Below are 5,441 nucleotides of genomic sequence, written 5' to 3' on the forward strand. Positions count from 1 at the left end.
ATTCTGTGGCTTGTAACTAAAAACTCTGACCAATTTATAGGTGAAAGCTGGAAACTCATGTAATAGACACTAAGAAAAAAGAGCTATAAGCAAGAGTGGATGGATTGTGCCTATGCTTATGATTCTATTCCCTAAGCATGCATCTAATGTGGCCTTTACCAGGCCTCTGGCTAGTAAACACAGTTTCTGTTTGAATTCCTCAAGTGCTGCTAAACTTGGCTCCCCAGTGTGAAAAGCAAACATACTTTCATAGCTAGGACTTTGACCCCTCAGTTGTATAACTAACCATGTCTTATGGAGAAAATGTGTGAATTTGCTAATTTGTTGTTGTTGTTGTTGTTTGTCCTTGTTAATATTGGCCATCAGCATGTTGAGAGCAGATTTAAGTGTAAGTATACTTGAACACACAAATTAAGCATTCATATAACTAGCATTAATCCACAATAAAACAATAAACATATGTTATTGCTAAACTACACAGTGGTCTCAGCTACATCCCTCACCACCAATAACTCTACATATTTCACTGGGTTTCCAAGGCCATGTTAATAAGCTAAAAGAGACCAAGATTTCAGAATTGAACAGGTCTGGGATTTATTGTCTTTGTGGTTGCCTTCTCGGACTGGAATACCAACTGAAAGTAAAAAAAGCTCTCTTCTAGATGGCTAGGTATGAAACATGGACACATGAAGCTGAATACATATTTCATTCTCTTCTTTTTTTAATTCCATTTTCTTTCCCCTACTTTGTATACATGGATGTCCCACTTCTCTCTTTGGGTCTCCTTTCCATTTCCTCAAATAGATAGTGAAATATCTACTCTGTTCTTTCTCAGTCAGAGTTTAAAGATATGTAGGGCTTCTTTTCTATTTGCCTTCACCAAGACTAAGTTAACCCTGACTCATTCCCAGAAGTACACCTCATACCCTGTTCAAGGCATCCATTAGTCTTTAAAAGAAGAACTATTAACAGAGGATGAATTCCTAGAATCCCATCTCAGGTGCCATTTTATTTCTCCAGTTTTTGGAACCTCTAGCCTAGAACCTGCATAAGGAAAGAACATCGTGTCTCTAGATTTTAGCACAGTCCCTGGTATACAAAGGGTGTACAAGTAACATTTATTAAATGATGTTTTGGTGTTGGATTATCACTGATCAGTTTCTTGGACTGATCAGTATGTGAAAATACATTATAAATAAATTTCAAATTTCCAAAGTATTTGGGGTGGTCTATGGTCCAAACAAAAATGTATTCTGAATAGGTACATATTTTTTCCTTCTGAATTTTATTTTTTTAATTTATTTTAGAACAAAGAAGCTGAGAAGGAAATTCATATTCATTCCACAATTGCCTTATCTGAATACTTCTTTGAAACCTATGGCCCTGCTTGAATAAGAAATTGTACGCACTAACAGTACCTTATTCAAGTGAAGCAATCAACAGGGACCACCTAAGAAAGAAATGAACTGAAACATTTGGCCAGTGAGAGTCAGTGGAATTATCTTAACTTCTTTATGTATTTGAATTGGTATTTCTAGACTCCATATTACAATATAATTATGTGGGAAAATCTCTATCAAATTGAAAAGTCTGACTTTCTTTTCTGACCTCACTAATAGGCCATGCTGTCTAGACATAGCCTTTTCCTATGAGGACATAGCTAAAATAGGTTTTTAAATATTAGTTTCTTTGGCTTTAGATTTATCCAGTTGCTATTCTAAAAGATAAGCCCTAGCTCAGGTAGCCACTACAAATTTGCTCTTTTGTACAGGGATTCATTTTTCTCCAACTGACCTTACTTTTTCAGTAATAACTGCAATTAAAATTAATAGCAATTGGGAAATCAAGAAGGATTTTACCCAAAAAATTTGGGAATGTGAGAAAAACTGAAAACTTGAAAGGTAGTGGCCTTTATAAGTACTTTCTTGAAGTCATTTATTTATTTCTTTAGATTAATCATATTGCTTGGAATTATTGACTTGCATATAAACACAATTAAGAAACATTTTCTTTTCATAAAAAAAAAACAGACGGGTACTTGTTTTCTGATAAAGCAAAATGATGACAGAATGAAAAAGGAAAAGAGGGGAAGCTCTCCAAAACCTACAAAATTGTAATTGCTTCTTCCTCTTAAAGAATAGCAAAGGGACACTTTTTACCCTTCTTACACTGGAAATTTATCTCCTCAGCTTCAACTCCATTTCATGAAATCTGAGAGTTTAATGCCCATACATCACACTGAAAAGAGAGGGCAAAACTATAAATAAGCATTTTAAAAAGATGAGTTTGTTCTTAGAGTCTTTCAAAGCCACTCTGAAGGAAATCAAGTCCATAATAGTTGGAAACAACAAATAAGTGACAGTCACTAATAGTAAGGGGCCGCTTACAAAGCAGAGGTTTCTTTCACGCAGGAAGACTCCACATTGTCGGCTTCAGTTTGGATGACCCATTTCTTTGCTGTTTCAAATTCGTTGTCAACTCGAGTAATATCTTTTCTTTATGTTCCACACCGAAGATTAAGGCCACTGATTTTGCATAGAGCAAAATGAAGAAAAAAAGCACGAATTCAATCTCAATCAGTTACCAGGAGGAAAAAGATAAGTCTGTTAGCAATTATCTATTAAACTGCCACTATGTCCAGAGTACTGGCATAGATTCTGCATGAGGAAACAGGAAGCAGAAGATAGTAACCATATCTCTTGAAGAACTCGAAATCTAACAGGGACAGAATGAATCTAGCAGAGACTGAACAAATGCAAAAATGGTGACGTGCAAAGATATAGGGGAAAATGTGTATGACTAGCTTGAGTATTCTGTGAAAGACCCAAACCAGAGACCAGTGTGATTTACCATCTTACCTGTTGCCGTACAGTTCACTTCACTCTTCCTTTGGGTCTTCACTGCTTTGCTGTACTTATGGGATAGACCATAGAACAGGAAAGCAAGTGTCAAACAGATGCAACCCACATATATCAATCTCTCATCACACAGTTGTCTGAACTACTTAAATTTCACTCCACATGTGTGAATTCAATGGGTTTAAAGGAAATTTTTAATCTCAAAACTATATTCTAGAAAACCATTAACTTAAATCTTTGCTAGAAGGAGAATGCCCCGCCCATTGGTTTAATAAAAACAGTTAAAATTGATTAATATTTTTCATCAAATTCCTTAAGAAAAAACATTTAAAAAAAAAAAAAACAATTCTCCATTTGTGAATCTCTGCCAAGTGAGCAGAAGACGATGTGAAAAATGAAAGATGGCTCTGGTTACCCCAGGCAGCATTGGGGAGAGCGTGGTGTTACTTCTCCTGTTTATCCTGATAGGGGGCCGTCCAAACAGAGGGCAATTTTTGAAAAATGGTAGAAGACGATCACAGAACAGCAACCTGGGAAAATCACCAAGTGTGCCAAACAGCTAGTGCTCTCAGCTTTTTCCTTCCTTCTTTTCCTACATTTGCTGGCAATGAGAATCAGCAGAACACAGGATCACAAGCATTAAACTTTTTCGAGATAAAGTTCCTATCTCAAAAATAGTAAGTTCCTAGTGGGAGCGGGATAAGAGGTACATTGACTCTTTTGCAGACAGATAGTTACTACTGCGGATGCCAGTGTTGATTTTGTTTTCTTTAAGTGCTCAAAAAAAAAAAAATGCAATCCATCTGTCCTTAATCTGGAAATGACTCGATCTTTTATAAGCTTTTGTTTAAAGCTCACAGGATTGCTATACATTGACTTGACTATCTAAATGTGAAACTCAGGCCTTCAATTAGACATCCAACTGAGAAAATTATGAGAGTAACAGAATTATGTTTTTTAATAACCATTTATTGTCATCCAGTGTATTTAACTTAATATCTACGTCTTTCTTGACATCTAGTTAAAATGTTAGTCTCATCTAACTGAAATTGATGAAATCTAAAATGTATAATTAATGACCTCCTTGCAGAAGAGTAGAAAATTAACTTTATTTCTTTTAGAAAAGGTGTTATTCTCATGAATAACCAAATTTCTCTAAGTTGTTGGAAGTAGTTTGGCTTAATAGTCTTGTAAAAAAAGATCACAGAATTTTTAATTCTTCCTTTTGCAACAGAAATAAAAGCTGGATGCACTGTAACACTAATGCTTAAAATTAGAAATTTTTGCTGGCTACTTCCACTCTCAGCCCCCACACTCATTGCTTTCTGTGCCCCTTTTTTTACCCTTTTGTATTATTTCTCTGCTCATCTGTCTCCCCCACAAGACAGTAAGCTCTTTGGAAAGCAGGAAATAAGTCTTGTTCACTATAAACTCCAGCAATCCCATCTCCCAGCCCAACAATGTGTACATAGTAGGTGTTCAATACATATTTGCCCATAAATATTTTAAAGCTCAAATTAATAAATGTACAAGAGACTGAATTTATTTCTATATGTCAAGATAGGGAATTGTTGACATCACAGCCCTGATAACATCGAGACTTCTAAGTGAGCAGACAATATGTGAGCAATCTCTTGCTCACCTCCACCTTCTCCTGATCTGGCCTGGAGTTGCTGTTTGATTGAATAAAGTGACATTCCTCCTTATCCCTAAGTCTGCTCTCGATACCAAATATGTGCCATGTACTCCAAGGTTGAAAGCCCCTGTGGGGAGAGCTTACCTGTGAGCAGTGCCTTATTCCAAGGACAGGTAGAGTCCCAAAGAAACCCCTCTGGACTTCCTCAGCCTTCTAATACATGAGGGAGTCTAATGCTACCCTGGACAGGAAAAAGCAGAGTTCCTTAGACAATGTGCGTGTGCTTCAGGAAGATGGTCCCACAGCCTAGGTCTAATCGGAGAAGATTTCCCAGCTGCTGAAAGTTGGTCTACGGCAATGGTGGTGGTGAGTGTCGTGAGTCTGTAGAGTGTTGGTCTAAATCTTCTTGGGGTCAATTGTGTTTCTGCCATCAGCAGATCCACTGCTCCAGGACACATGAGTTAGGGTGTTTGGCTTCTCATTGCCTATTCCCACTCCACTCTGGTTGAACCAGGCATCCTCAATAGGGAATGAAAAGGCTAGAACAGAAACACTTTGGGTTCAATCTCCCCAGCTCCGAGAGTAGCAGCCTCCAGGAGAAGAATGAGCAGGGCTAGCTTGAGGCTGTGGCCAAAGGGGACTCAAAGTCCCAGTTCTGGACCAGACAGCACAAAGCATGAAGTGCAAGGATCAAGCACAGAACCAGAAATAGTTCCGAGCACAAGATTTGCAATCGAAGGCAAAGGGCCAGAGAGGTCAGAGAGGAGGAGGAAGCCTGTGATGCTGTTCCAAACATAAATCCACCAGCAGGCAAGGAACTGTTATTGGCCCTGGCTAGTTTGAACTTCTTGTTTTCTCAGTTCCCAAAGATCTCAGAACAAGAGTGGGAGCTTATGGAATCTGGGCACATGATCTTCTAGGAACAGTTTTTAGTTTGGAGCCCTTTA

The 5,441-nt window shown here is 37.8% G+C and overlaps 1 long non-coding RNA gene across 2 annotated transcripts; it reads right to left on the minus strand.

Annotated features, from left to right (window-relative positions):
- Nucleotides 1-569: 569 nt before the first annotated feature.
- On the minus strand, nt 570-5,100 carry LOC138918710 (uncharacterized). 2 transcript variants are annotated; one of them, XR_011428411.1, is made up of 3 exons: nt 4,639-5,100; nt 2,859-2,908; nt 570-2,525 (listed from the first exon to the last, which is right to left on the minus strand). It is a non-coding gene; the product is annotated as an uncharacterized lncRNA (long non-coding RNA). The 2 variants fall into 2 exon arrangements; XR_011428410.1 differs by having other exon boundaries at nt 2,859-2,913.
- Nucleotides 5,101-5,441: the final 341 nt, after the last annotated feature.

The sequence above is a fragment of the Equus caballus genome, chromosome 18 (genome assembly GCF_041296265.1).
Source record: "Equus caballus isolate H_3958 breed thoroughbred chromosome 18, TB-T2T, whole genome shotgun sequence".
In the NCBI taxonomy this organism is placed as follows: domain Eukaryota; kingdom Metazoa; phylum Chordata; class Mammalia; order Perissodactyla; family Equidae; genus Equus; species Equus caballus.